The following is a 21,482-nucleotide window of genomic DNA, read 5'->3' as shown; positions in this document are numbered from 1 at the left end:
TATATATATATATATATATATATATATATATATATATATATATATAAAATTAAATCAGTATCTTGAAAAGATTTCTCTGTACCCCAATGTTCACTGCAGCATTATTCACAATAGCGAAGCTATGGAAAAAACCTGTCAATGGATGAATGGATAAAAGAAAATGTGATATACAAATCAGCCTTTTTTAAAAAAGGAAATCTTATCATCAGATTTGTAATGAAGCACAAAAGATTCCAAATCGCAAAAGCCATCCTGAGAAAAAAGAACAAGGCTGGAGGTATCACTTTGCCCAACATCAAATTATACTACAAAGTGACAGTAATCAAAATGGCATGGTATTGGCAGTAGAACAGACACATGCACCAGTGGAACAGAATCGAGAGCCCAGAATTAAACCGATGTTTATATGGGCAAATAATTTTCGACAAAAAAGCCAAAAACATACAGTGGAGAAAGGAAAGCCTCTTCAATAAACGGTGCTGGGAAAAAGCCACCTGCAAAACAATAAAACTAGACTGTTGTCTATCACCACACACCAAAATTAACTCAAAATGGATTAAAGACCTGAATATAAGACCTGAAACAATAAAATACATAGAAGAAAACATAGGAACTAAACTCAAGGACCTTAGACTTAAAGACGATTTTATGAATTTGACCTCAAAGGTAAGGGAAGTAAAAGCAAAGATAAATGAATGGGACTATATCAAACTAAAAAGCTTCTGCACAGCAAAAGAAATCATCAACGAGGTAAAGAGACAACCATCTGAATGGGAAAATATATTTTCAAGCAACGCCTCTGATAAGGGCCTAATATTCAAAATATACAAAGAACTCATATAACTCAATAACCATAAAAAAAAAAACAAATGATCCAATCAAAAAATGGGCAGAGGACCTGAATAGACACTTCTCCCAAGAAGACATACAAATGGCCAACAAACATATGGAGAGATGCTCAACATCACTAGCTATTAGGGAAATGCAAATCAAAACCACAATGAGATATCATCTCACATCTGTTAGAATAGCTATAATCAACAGGAGAAGTAATAACAAATATTGGAGAGGATGTGGAGAAAAAGGAACCCTCATACGCAGCTGATAGGAATGAAAATCTGTACAGCCACTATGGAAAGTGGTATGGAGGTTTCTCAAAAACCTAAGACTTGACCTACCATACGATCCAGCAGTCCTTCTACTGGATATTTGCCCCAAAGACTTGAATACTCATATCTGAAAAGATATTTGCACACCGATGTTCATAGCAGCATTATTCACAGTGGCCAGGATGTGGAAGCAACCAAAGTGTCCTACAATAGATGATTGGGTAAAGAAGCTGTGGTACATATATACAATGGAATATTATTCAGCCATAAGAAGAGATGAAATACTGCCATTTGTGACAACATGGATGGACTTTAAGATAATCATGCTAAGCGAAATAAGCCAGACAGAAAAAGTTGAAAACTACATGATTTCACTTATATGTGGAATATAAATCTAAAAGCAGCAAACAAACACAACAAAGAGAGACTCATGATATGGACTAGTGGTTACCAGAGGGGAGTGGGGAGGGAGGTAGATGGGGTAAAAGGGGTCAAATATGTGGTGACAGAAAGAAATCTAACTATAGGAGGTGAACATAAAATGCAAAGTATATATGCCTTACTGTTGAATTGTACACTTGAAACTTACTGGATTTTGTTAACTAATGTCACCATAATAAAAAAAATAAATAAATAATTTAAAAAAAAGAAGTCCTGCCATTTACAACCACATGGATAAACCTGGAGGGCATTATGCTAAGTGAAATAAGCCAAGCACAGAAAGACAAATATTGCATGATCTCACTTATATTTGGAAATAAAAAGGCTGAATTCATAGAAACAGAGAGAGGAATGATGGTTGCCAGGGGCTGGAGGAAAGGCAAACGGGGACGTGTTGGTCAAAGGGGACAAAGTTTCAGTTATGCAAAATGAATAAAATCTGGAGATTTAATGCACAGTATGGTGGCTATAGTTAATAATACTGTACTGTGTACCCAAAATTTGCTAAGGGAGTAGATTTTAAATTTAGTCACCCGAGCAAAAAAAGATAACTATGTGAAGTGATGGATATATTAATTAGCTTGATTGTAGTGATCATTTCACAATACGTACATACAACAAAACATCATGCCATATACCATATATACAATATTCACTTGTCAGCTATGCCTAAGTAAAGCTAGAATATATTTTTAGAAATTAAAACAGTTAAAAGCTGACAAAGACTTTAGTGTCTGACAGAAAGCACCTGAAATCCCAGCTCTATCACTTATTAGCTATGTGAGCTTCAGTAAGTTACCTCGAGTCTCAGTTTTCTACTTGCAGATGGAGAATTTAAGAATATTTACCTCACTGGGGCGTTAAGAGGTTAAATTAAATAATGCGCATGATGTGCTTAGCGTGGTGCCTGGTGTGTTGTGTTGGCATTCAATAAGTGTGTGTTATGTTTCGTAGTTTGTACTTTATAAAATTTCCACAATGAAAATGCAGTTTTTAATGTTCAGGAAAAAAATTTAAATTCTTAAAAATAAATTTTAAAATATAACGCTACATCATCACCCTGAATTTAACAATTGTTGCTAAATGCTGGTGATAAATAGGTCTAGGTGTTTGTTAACATTGCGACTCACTGCAACAGCTTTTGAAGTTCTCCTCATCACCACCTCCTCTCCCACAACCTGACCTCACACACGGTGGCCTTCCTGAAAAAGCTTGTTTCAAGTACGGCACTTTTTGAATTCCTCTGATGAGCAGCCAGAATGACAGCTGGCTGCAAGCTGAAGTGCTCCGTGCTTTTTCACACTTTCAAAACCAGACCTCCCAGTGTGTCACAGCACTGACATCATTTACAAAGGTGCAAAAGTGGCAGAGTGGCATGTGAAGGTGGACACAATGAAGGTCAACCCATTCTGCAAATACGGCTTGGAGAAATCAGCCCCATGGCCCAGTGCTGCTGTCATTTGGCGGGTTTGTGTGGAGTTTACGTGGTTGCTGGTAGGCTATTTTGTGTTCCTGCCTCTGCCTTAGGCCACTTTCTCACCATTACTTTACCGGACCAGCCTCCTGAAAGGTCTCCCTGCCTCCCTGTCTTCCCTTTCCAGACCAGTCTTCACATTTCCCATAGTGGTCTATCAAGGAAATTCGAATTTGAACATTCTGCTAACCTATCAAAGGGCTTCTCGTTGCCTATACGTTCTCATCTAGGGTGCTGTTACCAGCCATGAGATACGCTAGAATGAAGGTGTTGGTAACCATTTATAGAGGTTAGTGAAGCCCGCAGAGTGCACTAATTTGGTCATGGTTATTGAACAAGTCAGTATAACAAATATGAGAGCAGAACCAAGGGTTCCTGATTTCCAGGCCACTTCTACCTGTTGAATGTACTCTCTGGCCATAGGCTGACCCTCGAAACAAATATCCGGTGACCCCAGATGCCTACCAAACCCAGGGAAGTGAGGACTTACTGGGTCTAGGAAAACAACTCGATGGTTTTCCTTGCCTCATCAGATTGTTTTAAATATCCCAGACTTCGTCATTTCTGTAATATGGAAACAACGCCAAAATTAAAACAGCTACCATTTCTTCAGTGCTGCTTCTGTGCCAAATAATTTGCTAAGTCTTTCATGTGCACTATTTTATTTAATCATCTCAACAACTATAAATGGTAAAAAAAAAAATACCATACCACTTTACACATCAGGAAACTCACCAAGAGGTTAAGTAATGTGCTAAAATTGACACACCATTAAGTCATGGAATTGGGGTTTGAACTTAGGTCTGTTTCACTCTCGGGCCTGTGACAGAATAATTCAAAGAAGGTCTCCCAGTCCTGCCCCCTTTCCCTGTCTCTGTATTATTTGAACATGCTCATCCACCCCTCCCGCCACTTTAATTTCCCAGCAGCTCTCAAGAAGCCAGTAGCTTGCAAAAGGAGTAAATAGCAAAAGTATTTCCATTCATTCACTCCAGGCAAAATGTGCTAAAGAAAACTCAGGAGTTTAAAATTAAATTTTATGTTTTCTTTAAACAAAACCAACACAAAATGCACTTTTACAAAGGTCATCTGCAAAATGAAATGTTTCTAAGTGTCAAATGCTCTGTAACTGTGGAGAAACTGTGTTGGTACAGAAACCAGATAAGTATGTTTTACCTTCACTCCTCCTCAACTCCTATCACTAATTAGAGCTACATAGGTAAATTGAGCTAGAGGAGGAAAATGGTAGCAAATGGTTCAAGGACATGAGACATGTGTGTCCAAAGACAGGCAATGTGGCATAACAGGGAGGCACCAGACTCTAGAGACTTGAGTTACAGCTTTGGCTCCAGCACTGATTCAAGTGGTATCTCAGATCAGTTCCCTTCTCTCCTTGGACATTTTCATGCTTTGAAAGTGCTGGATTTGCAATCCCATAATTCTAAGAGCCCTTTGAGCTTTCTCTTTTATTCCATGAGAGACAGCTAAAGGGTAGGGAATAGCTCTAGCCCCAAAAATGAGAGACCTAGATCCTAGTCCCAAGCCTACCGATTACTTCCTGTGATGTAGGATAGGTAGCTTTCCCTCTGAGCTTCTGTATCCCCATAAGACTAGATAATTGATCAGTACTCTTCCAACTCTGTGATTTCAAAGTTCCTACAAAAGACCCAATGCATTTGTATTAGTTTCTTGTTGCTGCTGTAACAAGTTACCACAAACTTAGTGGCTTAAAACAATAAAAATGTTTTCACATTTATTACAGTTCTAGATGTCAGAAGTCAAACATAGGTCTTATTGTTTTAAAATCAAGAAGTCAGTGGGGCTGAGGTACTTTCTGGATATTCTTGGGGAGAATTTGTTGCCTTGCCTTTTCTAGTTTCTACAGGCCATCTGCATTTCTTGACTTGTGGTCCCTTTTCTCCAACTTCAAAGCCAGCAGCATAAAATCACCAAATCCCTCTCGAACTCTCACTCTCCTATCTTTTTGGAATTACACTGGTGCCACTCACCCAGATAATCTAGAATAATCTTCCTGTTTTAAGATCTTTAACTAAATTACATTTATAAAGTCTCTTTCCTCATGTAAAGTAACATATTCACCAGTTCCAGGAATTAGGATGTGGACCTATTTGGGGGACCATTATTCAACCCACCAGAGCATTTTTACATAAGATAATACTCATGTCCCAATGTAAAAAAGACTTGAAGTAGGGAGACAGATATTTGTAATCCTTTTCAAGTGAGTGCAGGGCTTGCTCTGGTACTTCAAACACTAGCACCATGTTGGGCTGGATTAATAGGCTTAGAATATTTGGAATGTGGGAGGAGACAGTGGTCAGCAATGGCCAGATCACATCTGAGCTAATTGTCCAGGTAAAGATACCATAGTCTAAGTGGGACAGAACAATAAGGTGGAGCATGCCCAGAGGGTAGTGAGAAGGATGCAGGAACTCTAAACTGTCATACGATAAGCAGCAAATGAACTGAGGATATTTACCTCAAGTAAGAGAAAATAGGAAATTTGATAGCTCTCCACAAAGATATAGAGGGCTATTTAATTAAAGATGTATTAGACATTAACTCTGGCTTCTTATGGCAGAACCAGGACCAATGGCGAAAACTATAAAAAGGAAGATTTTGGGTCAACTTAAGGTAGAAGAGCCTACTGGTAGGGGTGATCTGAGGTTAAGCATATCTGTGGTTTGTTTGTAAATGAGAATGTATGTGTACTGGTTGGGGTGGAGAGTGGCAAAGAACAGGGTACAACATAGGCTGAAAGAATATGCAGTAGGGATAATTTAGAGGGGATTAAAGTGGACAATGTTGAAGGAAAACAATCTCTAAACCTCAGGGATAATCAGAACAGCCCGTTTAAAATACAGGTTCCAGACTCCCACCTGTAAAGAGTCTGGTAAAGTAGGCTTAGGGTTGTGTCCAGGAATCAGTATTTTAACCTGTTTCACTAATCATCCAGGCTTGGAAGTACTGGATTGAATGAATCTAGCACTAAAAGGCCTATGGTTCTCTGATTCTTTTTAAATTAAATTTATTGGAGTAACAATGGTTAATAACATTATATCAATTTCGGGTATACAATTCTACAATACAGCATCTGTATATTGCATTGTGTGCTTACTACCCAAAGTCCAGTCTCCCTCTGTCATCATATATTTGACCCCATTTACTCTCTTCATCCTCCCCCAACCCCACTTACCCTCTAGTAACTACTATACTGTCATCTGTGTCCATGAGTATTTGTTTGGTTGATTTGGTTCATTTGTTGCTTTCAGTTTCATATCCCAAATATGAGTGAAATCATATGGTTTTCAGCTATTTATGTCTGACTTATTTCGCTTACCGTGATACTCTCAAGATCCATCCATGTTGTCATACATGGCAATATTTCATCATCTTTTATGGCTGAGTGGTATTCCATTATATGTGTGTGTTTGTGTATATGTATATATATACACCACATATTCTTTATCCAATTAACTGTTGAAGGACACTTAGGTTGTTGCCATCTCTTGGCTATTGTGAATAATGCTGCTATGAACACAAGGGTATATATATCTTTATGAATAAATTTTTTCATATTTGGGGAGTAGATGCCCAGAAGTGGGATTGCTGGGTCATATGGTAGCTCTTTTCTAAACCTTGACAGGAACTTCCATACTGTTTTCCATAGTGGCTGCACCAATTTACATTCCCATCAGCAGTGCGCAAAGGTTTCTTTTTTTTTCACATCCTCTCTAACACTTACTATTCTTTGTCTTATTGATAATGGCCATTCTCACAGGTGTGAGGTATTATCTCATTGTGGTTTTGATTTGCATTTCCATTTCCCTTATAGCTAGTGAAGTTGAACATCTCTTATATCTGTTGGCCATCTCTATGTCTTCATGAGAAAACTATCTGTTCATGAACTGGAAGACTCAACATAGTTAAAATGGCCATTTTACCTAAACACAATTCCCATCCAATCCCAACGTCATTTTTCAAAGAAATAGAACTAAAAATCATCAAGTTTGTATGTAACCACAAAAGATCCTGAATAGTCAAAGCAATGCTAAGAAAAAAAGAAGTAAGCTGGAGGTATCACACTCCCTGACTTCAAACTGTAATACAAAACTACAATAATCAAAACAGCATGGTATTGGAAGAAAAATAGACACACATACCAATGGAAGAGAATTAAGATCCTAGAAATAATCCCACACATGTATGGGCAACTAATTTTTCACAAAGGAGCTGAAAACATACAATAGAGAAAGGAAGGTCTCTTCAATAAATGGCGCTGGAAAAATTGGAAGACTATATGAGAAAGAATAAAACTAGACTGCTATCTGACACCATACACAAAAATAACTCAAAATGGATTAAAGACTTGAATTTAAGACCTGAAACAATAAAATACATAGAAGAAAAAATAGATACTAAACTTATGAACCTTGTTCTCAGAGAGGTTTCTGTGAACTTGACCCCAAAGGCAAGAGAAGTAAAAGCAAAAATAAATGAATGGCACTACATCAAACTAAAAAGCTTCTGCACAGCAAAAGAAACAAAACAGAACAAAACAAAAAGGCAACCAACTGAACAGCAGAAGATATTTACGAATAATACTTCTGATAAGGGATTAATATTCAAGATATATAAAAAAACTCATACAACTACACAAAAACAAAGTTCAAATAATCTCCAGTTTGTTCTCTGTATCTGAGTCTGTTTTTGTTTTGTTTGCTTATTTCGTTCCTTAGATTCCACATACAAGTGAATTACCTGGTATTTGTCTGACTTCTTTCACTTAGCATAATTCCTTCTAGGTCCATTCATGTGTTACGAATGGTAAGATTTCATTCTTTTTTATGGCTAATTAATATTCATTGTACACATATATAGCACATCTTAAATTGGTAGTTATAAAACAGTCACAGAGATGTGAAATACAGCATAGAGAATATAGTCAATAATATTGTAATAACTGTGTATGGTGCAAGGTGGGGACTATGCTTATCAGGGGGATCTCTTCATAAATTATATAAATGTCTAAGCACTGTGCTGTATGCCTGAAACTAACATAAAATAATATTGAATGTCAACTCTAATTGAAAAATAAAAATTAAAAATAAATAAATTTTTAAAAAGCAATAAAATTTTCCTAAATCAAAAGAAAAATTCAATTAAAAATGGGCAAAGGATCTGAACAGATACTTTTCTCTGATTCTTTTTAGTGGATCTGGCAAGTAAGAGAGCCTAAGCAATTTACTCAGGAGCAGCTGGGAATATCCAGGATCTGAGGGTTTTGCATGGGAATGAGAACTTACAAAGCTGGTGGAAACCCATAGAGTTTGATTGACTCTATGGAGATCTGCCTTCTGGAGAAGTGGGTCTAGGAAACCATGAAAGTCTTCTAATTCCTAATTAAAATCACAGGCTCAGAGCCTGGTTCCCTGGGTTCAAATCCCAATTTTTCCATTTACTAGCTCTTTAACTGTGGACAACGACTTCACTTCCGTGTTCCTCAGTTTCTAAGGTGAAAAATGGGAATGAAAACAGTATATATCTCATAAGGCTGTTTTAAGTATTAAGTAAATTCTAAAGCATTTAGAAGACTGCCCACCCCACATAATGAGTGCATAACAAGTGTTAGCAATTATCATCATCATCATTATCATCATCATCATCATCATCATCATCATCATCAGTGAAGTTCTGCTGTTAGAAAGGGTTAGGAGAACAAATTAGCCAACACACACTTTATTTCGTTCAACTCCAAGATGCTTCAAGCCTCCCCAGTACTGAGAACATGCCAAGGTGTCATCAGTCCTGTTTCTCCCACCTTCCAGCCTTAGTCCTGTCACCCACAGTTTAACCAGGTCTACACTAGGGGAAATACCACCACTGATGCTCCAAGTCACTTGAAAACTAGTTAAATGCCCCCAATAAATAGAATAAATTTGAATCCCAGGTGCCCGAACCAAAAATTTGAAAGGGATCTATTTGGTGTGATTATTTCTACTGAAATAATGCCCTGACACAATCCCCAACACTTTGCCAACTTGTATGAGCAGGTACCTTCTGATTATAGTGTTATTTTCCAAGGCAAAAAAGGAGTCAAACGCGAGCAACATGAGAACAGGGGGTAGAAGGAGAAAAGCAAAGTAGGACTTTGTTACTAGAGAGACATACTCAGAGTTCCAATGGATTTGGAGATAGATATATAGAGCAAGTTTTACATGGGCAAATCTCTGGTCAACATCAGCAGCTGGTAGGGCCACAGAGCATAGGAGTTAAATTTATTGCTTATGAGTCAAGCAGTTTAACTTTGAATCCCATCACTACCTCTTACCAATTGTATGATTTGGGAAAAAAGTATTTTACCTCTGAATCTAGATTTCTTCAACTTTAAAATGGTAATCATACCTCATAGAGTAATTGTGGGTATTAAATTAAATGTGGCGATTTATTACACAAGACGGTAGAGGTCTTTGTTCCTGTTCACAGAGTGGGGAAAGGCAGACCAAAAAAAGGATAAAAATATATACTATCAGATAGTGATAGGTTTTATGAAGAAAAATTATGTCATATACGTGGAACAATTGACACACTTTCTGACATGAGTAAGAATTCAGTGAACATTAAACACCACATTGGTGAAACGCCCCCAAATTAGAACTTCATCTCCATTTTATAGATGCAAAAACTGAGGTCACTCAGTTAAACAACCTGCTTAAGAGCAAACAGCTTGTAAGGCCCAGAATCCAAATGCAAACTTGGTTATAGACACAAAGGCTCACGTTCTTTCCACTCTGCTGCCACTGCTCATTTTGGATTTCAGATCATAAAACTATAAAAGGTCAAATTTGAAAAGGATTTAAAGAATCATCTAGTACTGAGTTTGAGTTTTTGTTAGTTTATTTTTTTTTCAAGGAATGGAACCCAATTTGTAAAATAGATAATAAAACGTTGCTTCTCCGGTTTAAGTGGGTCAGGGCAATGCTCAGAATCCTGCCTCATCAGAACCTCTCACTTCCTGAGACACCTCCTATGAAAATTAACGGTACTAAGGCTGTCCAACTCCCCTGATCCAGTCACCAATATTTTAGAGATGTAGAACAGAAGTCTAAAAGAGTGAAGGTATCCACTAACAGTTATACTGAGAGTTAGTCTAGAATGCACATTAAAGATGAATGTCCAATAAAGCAGAGGAAGAAAGAGAGTTCAGACCACAAATGGATGCAGTCAGTCTCAAAAGCTGTATTAAGTAGTCACTATGTGGTTAAAAAAAAATTGCTTAATTGAAACAGATCTGCTGTTAGTAACTGCGAAATTATACCCATATGTGGTATGGTTGAGTGGGTCCTACACACAGGGAGGGTTTTGTTCCAAATAAGCCACAGTGGATTCCTCTGATCTGAGCGTTCAAGAAGTGGAGTTGAATCATAATTTATCTTTCCTGTTGCGCTGCTGGTTCTGAGGATAAAATTAAATAATTGATGTGAAAATGCTTTGAAAATTATAAAGTGCTGTGCAAATTTAAGTGCTTGAAATATTATTGCTATTACTATTATTCTCGGTTATGGCTTCAATCTTACAGAATTGTTAGTTTGACATGAGTCTTAAGAGTTTCACTAATTCCATCCCCCAGGCTCCAGAGAGTCTTTTCCTGAATGGCTACAGATCTATAACAGCTACAGGCCATTATCAGCATCCTCAGTCAAAGATTCACTCTGTAACCAACAAATGAGCTTGCTGAACTCATATTAGTTGTGATGGGCATAAAACCTCTCTCTATCTCATCTGAGCTGTCAGTTAAGCCATGCTATTAAGCACTAACTTTGCAGAACGAAGGTTTTGGGTAAGATTAAATAGCAAAAATATTTCTGGAAAGGCTGGGATAATGAGTCGAAAAGCCATCTGCAGATACAATGCAATCCCTATCAAAACTCCAATGACATTTTTTCCTGGAAATAGAACAAACAATTTTAAAGTTTGTATAGAATCACAAATGACCCAAAATAGCTAAAGCAATCTTAAGAAGAACAAAGCTAGAAGCAACGCACTTCCTGATTTCAGACTACATTACAAAGTTTTAGTAATCAAAATTGTATGGTATTGGTATTAAAAGGACACACTGATCAATGGAAGAGAATAGAGAGCTCAGAAAAAACTCCATGCATATATGACCAATTAATTTATGACAAAGCAGTAAATAATATATAATGTGGAAGGACAGTCTCTTCAATAAATGGGGCTGAAAAAACTAAACAGCCATGTGCAAAAGAATTAAATTAGACCACTATCTTACACCATACAAAAAATTATCTTAAAATGGATTAAAAACTTCAATGTAAGACCTGAAGCCATAAAACTTTTATAAGAAAATATAGGTGATAACTTCCTTGGAATGATTTGGCAATGATTTTTTTGGATGTGACGCCAAAAGCAAAGGCAACAAAAGCAAAAATAAACAGAAGAAACTACATCAAACTAAAATAAAAGGCAACTTACTGAATGGGAAAAATATTTGCACATCATATCTGATAAGATGGTTAATATCTAAAATATATAAAGAACCCATACAACTCAATAACAAAAAAATCATTAAAAATGAGCATTGAATATAAATAAACATTTTTTCCAAAGAAGACATACAGATGGTCAACCAGTACATGAAAAGGTGCTCAACATCACTAACCATCAGGGAAATGCAAATCAAAACCACAATGGGGTATCACTTCACACCTGTTAGAAGGGCAGTCATTAAAAAAGAAAAGAAATGACAAGTGTTGGCGAGGGTGTGAAGAAAAAGGGAACACTTCTGCACTGTTGAGAATGTGAATTGGTACAGCCACTATGGAAAACAGCATAGAGGTTCTCCCAAAAATTAAGAGCAGAACTACCATATGGTCCAGTAATTCCACTTCTGGTTATTTTTCTGAAGAAAAGTAAAACACTAATTGAGAAGATATATGCACCCCATACTTGTTATGATATTATTTACAATAGCCTATATATGGAAACAACCAAAGTGTCCACTATATAGATATATTTGTGTGTTTGTGTGTGTATATGTATATACATATACATATATACACATATACATACACACACCATATGATCTCACTTATATGTGGAATCTAAAAAGTCAAACAAAAAATCCCCACGAACTTATTTACAGAAGATAGAATAGTGTTTGCCAAAGGTGGTAGGTGGTAGGTGGTAGGTGGGTAACATGGATCAAAGGGGTCAAAAGGTATAAATTTACAGTTATAAAGTAAATGTCATGGGGTTGTAAAGTATAGCATGATCCTATAGTCAATAATACTGTATTGCATATTTAAAAGTTGCAAGGACTTCTGGTCATATTGGTAGAGAAGCTAAACAATAGGTTCACCTCTGCCCACAATGACATCAAAATTACAATTATAGAACAACCATCATTGAAAACGCCCTCAAGACTAGCTGAACAGAAGTCCTACAACTAAGGATATAAAGAAGCCATGTTGAGAGTGGTGGGAGGGGTGGAGAAGTGGAATGGGTAGATCCCACACCCACAATGCAGTGATTAAAAAAATCAGGAGCGGGGGATCAAGATTGCGGGCTAGGTGAAAGTAGGGTTCATCTCCTCCCAGGACGGCATTAAAATTACAACCAAATTATGAAACAAACAACGTCGAGAACCGCCTGAAGTCTACCTGATCATGACACATACATCTGAGGATATAAAGAAAAGGCCACATGAAGACCGGTAGGAGGGGCGGACTCGAAAGGGCTGGTCCCACAGCTGTGCATGGCGGCCAAGCACCGGGAGTGAGGGCGTGGCTGCAGAGACCACCTGATGGAGAGGGGTGTCCTACTCCATCCAGGGGCTCCCCAGCTCAGGGCTCCAGCCCTAGGAAAAGGAGTTCCCACAAAATCTGACTGTAAACGCCACTGGGGATTCTGTCCGTCCAGGTGAGACGGATGGAACATGAAAACCCAGACATCCACTTAAAGGGCCCACGCACAGACTCACTCACTCGTAGACATGCACCAGTGGCACCGGTGCAGGATCGGCAGCTCAGGAGGCACCAGAGACACATGGGGAGGGACTAAGTTGTTTGGCCCCAGGCAAGGGCTGGAGGGACAGCCGCCACGGATCCTTTGCATCCCCCTGCTGTGCAGTATGCAAACAGGTGCCATCTTGCCCGCGTTGAGCCTGCCTCCTCACACCAATTCTGAATCTGCATTGGCCGGTGAGATCGGCCCACCCCACCCCACCCCACCCCATGTTTCCCTGGGACCCCGCCCTACCCAGCACACAAGTGGCTCAGGTGAAGGGATGAAGGATTGCAAATTGGTGGTTACAAAACAGTCACGGGAATGTAGAGTACAGCATAGGGAATATAGTCAGTAGTATTGTAATGGCTATGTATAGAGCCAGATGCATATAGAGTAATCGGGGGATCACTTTATAAACTATATAAATGTCTATCCAATGGACTGTGTACCTGAAACTAATAATAAAAGTACTCTTAGAATAGTAATTCATATAATGATTATTGATATAGTAGCTATTCAATGAATAAATTAACATTCAAGAACTCATTATTCAATAGTTCATTATTCAATACCTCAATACCTCAATATTATTTCTAAGCATTTACAACAACCATTAGAAGGATGGAACCATGAGTTTGAGATCTCTGCATTCTGTTTAACATGTCAATTTTTTTCCCAAGCATTAGGTGGTAGATCACCAATGAAAAGATTTAATGCTACTAAAAAAATTGTCTTTGTTAAAGACAACTGTGAATTATCCCTTTTCATATTAATAAAAGCCTAATTTTCAAGTCAAAAAATAAAAAACAAATTAAAAAATTAAAATCAGGAGAGATATCTCAGCTGTGGAGACCCCTCTGAGGAACAAATGGTCATAGCCCCAAGCCAGCCTCCCAGCCCAGGGCCACAGTGCCAGGAAGAGGAGCCCTCATAACATGGGGCTGTGGAAAACATCAGGGATTGCATCCCAGTGAGAGAAGGGGCTGCTGCAGATCTAGGTGTTGCAGATCTTAAAGGGCCCAAGCACAGACTCATTTGCTCACAAACTCACTTGTTCTGGTCTCCAGTGAAGAGTCAGCAGCTCGAAAAGCACCAAGGACATATAGAAATGAACTAAAGTGACCAGGTTCAAGGTGAGGGCTGAAGGAGCAGAGGTCAAGATAGCTCTTTCCAGGGACAAAAGTGCTGGCAGTGTCATCATTCCTTTGTTGAGCCCTCACACAACTCAGCTGGCCTGCCGCAGGCAAATATCAAATTGAAGTTCTCCATTAACTTGGCTAACACTATTCACACCACCCTGGTGATTCCCTGAAACCCGGCCCCACCCAACTCACATGCCTGGCCAAACCTCTTCAGTGGCTCCTCCACATAAGCAGCCTGCCTTGGCTCACACTGCATACTTTCCTAACCCTCTCAAAGCTCCACAAACCTCAAACAATCAGCAGCTGGCCTTGGTGTGCCCTGTGCCTCTTGCTAAGCTACCCCAAACCCGGCACAAGTGGCGACTGGTCTCAACTTGCATTGTTACTCCCATCAAGTAGTCCCAAGCCTGGCATAAGCAGTGGCTACTCTTGGCTTGGAACATAGCTTCAACTAAGTGGCCACAGATCCGGTATAAGTGGCCACTGGCCTCAGCTCACATCATGGTACCAACCAAAGGGTCCCAAGCATGACACTAGTAGCAGCCAGCCTCAGTTCACAGAGTACCCTCTCCAAAGAGCCTCTAAGCCCAGCACAAGTGGCAACTAACCAGAGATCACGTCGTAGCTCCAACCAGATGATCCCAAGCTGTGCATAAGCACTGGTTCAACTTGATCTGTACCAGAGCCCCTCCCAAGAGGCTCCAGAACCAACACACCTGGTGACTGGCTTTTGACCACACCAAAGCACAACCCAACTAACTTCCCAGATGACACAACTGAAAGGCAGACTCAGCTTGCACTAAAGCCCTGTTAAAGCAACTCCCACTCTGTGGGGTCAGCCCCTGCACAACAGTTTGTCCGCTGAAGTCACTGACAGCCCTCACAGCCCATCAGCCTAAGGGTCACCCCAACCACTAATAGGTCAACAGCAATCAAGACTCAACTACAACAGGAGGACATACACAATCAACACAAGGGACACCCCTGGAGTACCCAGCTCAGGTGACCAGGGAAACTGCACCACTGGGCCCCAAGGACACTTACTATATAAGGCCACTCTGCCAAAACTGGGTAACATAGCAGATCTATCTAATACATAGAAACAGATATAGGGAGTCAGCCAAAATGAGGAGATAAAGAAACATGTCCTAAATGAAAAAAAGGATAAAACCAAAAAAAAAAAAAGAATGAAATGAAATGGAGACAAGCAATCTATCAGATGTGGAAGATCTGAATAAGAAATGAAGAATACATTAGAGGGAAACAACAGCAGATTAGATGAAGCAGAGGATCGAGTCAGCTATTTAGAAGATAAGATAGCAGAAAACACCCAATCAGAACAACAAGAAAAAAGAATCCAAAAGAAAAAAGAGGGAAATTTATGGAGCCTCTGGGACAACATTGAGTGTATTTATTAACATTCGCATCATAGAGTTATCAGAAGGAGAAGAGAGAGAGCAAGAAATTGAAAACCGGTCTATGGCCATGCCACCCTGAACAAGTCCGATTCCGTCTGATCTCAGAAGCTAAGCAGGTTCGGGCCTGGTTAGTACTTGGATGGGAGACCACCTAGGAAGACTAGGTGCCATAGGCATAAAAAATAAAAAAAAATAAGGGATTGTAAACTACAAGAAATTGAAAACTTATTTTAAGAAATTATGACAGAAAACTTTCTTAACCTGACAAAGGAAATAGACATACAAGTCCAGAAAGTGCAAAGAATCCCAAGCAAGATGAACCAAAGAGGGCCACCCCAAGACACATCATAATTAAAATGCCGAACTAGAGGAAATGGCTCAAAATAGTCAAAGTAATGAAAGGCAAAGACCTACAACCAAGATTGCTCTACCCAGAAAGGCTATCATTTGGAATCAAAGGGCAGATAAAAAAATTCACACACAAGAAAGAGCAGAAGGAATCTATTAACACTACATCAGTATTACAAGAAATGTTAAAGGAACTTCTTTAAGAAGAAGAGATCAAATATATGAATTAAAAATATAGGAAAGAAAAAACTTTCACTGACAAAGGCATACAACTAGTAAAAGCAGTGTATCAATCAACTATAAAGCTAGTACAAAAGTTAAAAGACAGAGGTAGGAAAACCATGTGTAGTTACAACAATAAATTAAGGAATAAATCAAGGGAAACACAAACAAACACAAATGAAGTTTAAAATGACAAAAACATAAATGCGGAGGGTGTGAGTAAAAATTGTAGTGATTTTAGAATGTGGAATTAAGTGACCATCAACTTAAAATAGACTGCTATAAACATAGCTTGGTATATATATGAAGCACCTGGTAAACACAAACCAAAAATCTATGAGATTTAAAAGAAATAAGGAGAAAAGAAACCAAACATAATGCTATAGAAGTCATCAATAGTCAAAAAGAGAGAGAGAGGAAGAGAATAGGAAAGGAACAAAGAACTACAAATGCAATCAGAAAATGATAAAATCACAATAATTATATACCTATCAATAATTACATTAAATCTGAATGGACTAAATGCCTCAATCAAAAGACATAGTGTGACAGAATGGATTAAGAAAATAGGACCCATATATTTGCTGCCTACAAGACATCCACTTCAGATCAAAAGACAGAAACGAAGTAAAGAGATGGAAAAAAATATTTCATACAAATGGAAATGAAAAAAAAGTTGAGATAACAATACCTATAAGACAAAATAGACTTTAAAACAGACTGTAACAAGAGATAAAGAAGGGAATTTCATAAGGATAAAAGGATCAATCTAACAAGAGGCTGTAACTCTTGTAAACATCTATGCACCCAGTGTAGGAGCACCTAAATATATAAAGCAAATATTGATAGACACAGAGGAAGAGATGGACAGCCACACAACCATAGTATAGGAATTTAACACACCATTAACACAAATGGATAGATCATCCAGACAGAAAAGCAACAACATTGGCCTTAAATGAAACACTAGACCAGATGGATTTAATTGATATTTTTAGAGCAGTTCACCTTAAAACAGCAGGATATACATTCTTTTCAAGTGCACATGGAACATTGTACAAGCATACCAACATTTGCATCATAGGGGTACTGGAAGGAGAAGAGAGACAGCAAGGAATTGAAAATCTATTTAAAGAAACAGTGATCGAAAACTTCCTTAACCTGGTGAAGGAAATAGACATACACGTCCAGGAATCCCAGAGTGTCCCAACAAAAAAAAAAATGATAATGTCAGGAGTTGGAGGTGTTAACAAACCTTATCGTACTAATCATTTTACAATATATAAGTGTATCAAATCATCATGTTTTATACCTTATACTTACATAGGTTATATGTCCATGATATCTCACTAAAGCTATAAATAAAAGGTGTGACCAATATAAAAATTAAAAGTTCAGAAAGATATAAAAATAAGAATGATAGGTAATATTTACATACTACTTAGTGTCAGACAGCATTCTATGTGTTTCCACAAATGAGGTCATTTTATCTCCACATCACTTCTGCTAATATTCTCCTATTTTACAGATGAGGAAACTGAGGCTCAAAGAAGTAAAATCACTTGCCTAAGGTCACATGGCTAAAAAGTGGTAAAGTTTAATTTGAACCCAGTAGTCTAGGCCTAGAGTCTGACTCTTAATCACAAAAAAAAAAAACAAAAAACAAAAAACAAAAAACAACAACACGAATGCATGGACCTCACAAGTGTGGTCTGAAATCAGATTGTCTGTGTTCCAATTTAAGATCTGACCTTTACCATCTGTGTGAAATTGGTCAAATTATTTCACTTCTCTGTGCTTTGGTTTCCTCGTGAAATAGAGATAATAATAGCACATCCCTTAGAGGGCCACTGAAAGGTAAAGCATATATGTTTGCTAAGGCTGTCTCTTTCACACGGTATGCCCAATAAATGTTACCTAATTGAGCACATAGGGAAATGGGAACAAAGAACATAACTTTGTTGGATTTGTATATTTGGGAATGGCAGGAACAAATAAAGAAGGAAGGCGAAGCCACCACACACACAAAAACAAATAGCAAATTAGAACTATGCAGTATCATGACAGCCGACAGAAGCATCTGGTAATGTAGTGGAGTAGTTCCTATCACTAGCCCTGGGGGAAGTCCACCTGGGTCAAGTAAGTCCCAGAGCTGTTATTTTCATAGGTTACATGACATTGAGCAGGTTACTTAATCTTGAATCTGCCTCACTGTCTTTATATGTAAAGAGAGGACGACAATTATAATTACCCCAAGGGCTATTGTGAAATCAAGTGCATTAATGGATATAGAGCACTTAGAACAATGTTTGGCACACAAGAAGCTCCCAATGAATGTTGGCTTGTATTACTTCCAGAATGAAGAAAAAGATTTCCTTACAAAAGTTTGGTGGTGCCTGTGAAAAGGAGACAGAAATAAGGAAAACCTATGTTTTAAGTGTGCATCTCTTCAAATGTATCCAGTTATTCATCTCCACTGTCCGGGACCTCATTTGGGTCCTTATTATTCCTTACCTGGACTCATTGTACATGGAGTGGGACAAGTAGGACATTCCTTGAGGAATGAAAAGTAATCTTGTTTGCTGGAGCATCAGGCTAATGAAGAGTCAGGCTGGAGAAGGGTCTCAATTGCCTGTTGAAAGAATTCAGACTTGGTCCTGTAGGCAGTAGGGAGTCCTGGAAAATCTGGGAACAATCATTGCAGAATTGTGTTTTAAGAAAAAAATTATATTAATGGGAGAGAGACTAGGTGTGGCAAACTACTTAAGAAGCTTCCCAGTAATCAAGGTAAAGATGATTGTTGTCTGACAAAGTACTGAAGCAGGAAGGACAGGATATCAGAGATATACAGGAGGCTCGTGAGATTTTTCAAATCCATTTGTTTATTCATTCAATATTCATTGAACACTTACTATATGCCTGGCATGGTGATAGGCATTGGGGATGCAGCAACATAAAATCATTCATTCATTCAACAAATATTTATTGAACAACCACAGGTGCACATGTTGTTCTTAGAGCTGGAGATAGCCAGCAGTGGTTCCTGCCTTCAAGGAGCTCATGAGCGAGACTAGGCGAAAGGTAAACAGGTAATTATGATACATTTTGACAATTCTGGGATAAAGATGAAATCAGCTTCTGTTTTGGCAGTGGGGGCTATGTCACCTAAACTGTGTGGTGTTTGAAAGTCAAACAGTAAGGGTAGAGGTCAGGGAGGGAAGAAGAGATCATATTGATGTCACAGTAGGGAGTAGGAGCTGTTCGTTGTGGCAAAGGGAAGAGTATTACGGGCTTAAACAAGGGCGTCTGACTTAATTTTAGAGCAGTCACTCTGAGAGTAAAGGTGGGAGTGGAAAAGTTTGGAAGCGTAAGGAGGCATAGAGTGTAAAGCACAGAGGGACTCTTGGAATCCTAGCAGGTCCCAAAAGGCCTACAGAGACCCTTCGATATTAGGCAACCTCTTGCAATTGTATAGAATGAAACCCAAGAGAAGTCAAGTGACTGGTCACACAGCTAATAAAGTGGCCAAGCTTACATCTGAAGGCCTGTCCTGATCATCACTCCAGTATTGATTACGACACCCCGGTTTGCAGGTAAAAGGTGTCAGTAAAAAGGGACCACGGGCATAGGTGAACAGCAAGATAATGGGATCGGAAGCGGAGGTCTTAAACCGGGGCCTAAGGACCCCTTTTGTTCTTTTCCACATTCCTAACTCCAGAGTTTTGCAAACCTTACTACTAAAAAGAAACAAGAGAACATTCCCGGGTCAGATGGCCAAGGTAACAGGGTTGGGGGCCGGGGGAGGACGGGGTGCTTGGGAAGCGGGTCCAGTCTGCGAGGGAAACAGGCGGTCCGATCCCCAAAGAACAGATCAGAAATTTGAGATTTGCGCTTCTGTGACTCCCCACAGCCTCAGCCACAGAAGATGGACTGCGGCGCCCTCTGCTGAACCCTAAAGGCCATCTCTCCGGCCCCGGTGACGCAGCCCCGCCGCGAAGCTAAAATGGCGGCGACGCCCCCGCACACTGCGTTGCATGACGGGAAGGGCTCGGCGGCGAGGACGGCCGCATGGACTCCGGGCCCTGGCCTCCCACTGTGGGACTTTGGACCCCCGAGCTGTGACAGCACCTTCTTGTAACACAGCTTCGGAAAATCTGAAGCGGTCTCTAAGCGACAGTATGGCGCTTGTGTCACTGCTGCGGACACCCCAGCAGGCGGCGGTAGAGTGCAGGTAGAGATACAGCCTCTCGACTCGTTTTTTTTCTTTCTGCAGCTGGGCTGTTAAGACAGGATTGGAGGCAGAGTTAAAGATTAGTGGACTTTAAACTTTAGAGCTAGGAGTTTTAATTTGAAATGCCTGTCTGAGACAAATGGCAGCGATTTATGGCAATTGTGAGATCAGTGAGTGAACTGAAATAGTATATATAACATATACTATTTATATACTTGAAACAATATATGAAAACATACGTGTGTAAGTTTCTGTACATTTGGGACAAAGGGTCCATAGCTTTCATGAGATTTTCCCAAAGAGGTTGGTGAGTTCTTTTTTAGAGGACGAGGTTCTAGGCCAAGGATAATATACCGTCATGATTATGCAGAATTTTAGAGCCGGACTCTGGTGTCACATCTTAACTCCACATGATTACCCTCTAATCATGTGATCTTAGCAAGCTCTTAACCTGTCTGTGCTTTAGTTCCTCATCTGTAAACTGGGGTTAAGAGCAGTGCCTACCACTCAGGGTTGTTATAAAATGAGTTTATTAGATAAAAAATTTTATAACAAGCATTTATTAACTGAAATTAATTTAATGGCTTCCCCAACACTTGAGTAAACCTTGGCAGCATTATAGCACCTCGTGTTGTTACACTTTCAACATCCATTATCTCTATTGATCCTCATAATTTCGTGAGGTTGGTTTACACATAAGGAAAATTGAAACAGAGACAGGCTAAATAACTTGTATGAAGTTGCCCAGCTAGTCAGTGACAGACTTGGGATTCTAGAACCAGGCCTGCCAGATTCTTGGCCTAGTGCTTTTTCCATTATACCGTGTTGAACTGGTGCCAAGGACCTTGTGGAAATGGCTTTAACTTTCTAACCCTGACTCTCATGTAATAGTTTCAGAAAGAAATCCTCAGGTGGTTCTCTATCCAGCCTGTGCTTGAACACATGTGATAGGCAACAAATCACATATTTGGCAACTCAATCAAATTTATAGAATGGTAATTTCATTGCGATGTGCCCCATTAACATTCAGACTTCTCCAGGTTCCTCAGGTGT

General features: G+C 39.1%; 1 long non-coding RNA gene and 1 pseudogene across 1 annotated transcript in view; both read left to right on the top strand.

Moving 5' to 3' along the window:
• Nucleotides 1–19,937, top strand: part of LOC120599638 (uncharacterized) — a 158,707-nt gene extending 138,770 nt beyond the window's left edge. The window contains exons 3-4 of the long non-coding RNA XR_005651955.1: nucleotides 19,198–19,287; nucleotides 19,917–19,937. This is a non-coding gene — a long non-coding RNA (uncharacterized LOC120599638). The remainder of the gene's footprint in view (nucleotides 1–19,197; nucleotides 19,288–19,916) is intronic.
• Nucleotides 15,686–15,804, top strand: LOC120599650 (uncharacterized; annotated as a pseudogene).
• Nucleotides 19,938–21,482: the final 1,545 nt, after the last annotated feature.

This window comes from Pteropus medius, unplaced genomic scaffold, assembly GCF_902729225.1.
Source record: "Pteropus medius unplaced genomic scaffold, Ma_sr-lr_union100, whole genome shotgun sequence".
Lineage (NCBI taxonomy): Eukaryota > Metazoa > Chordata > Mammalia > Chiroptera > Pteropodidae > Pteropus > Pteropus medius.
The sequence above is the reverse complement of the archived record's forward strand: the minus strand, read 5'-3'. Positions and strand labels throughout refer to the sequence as shown.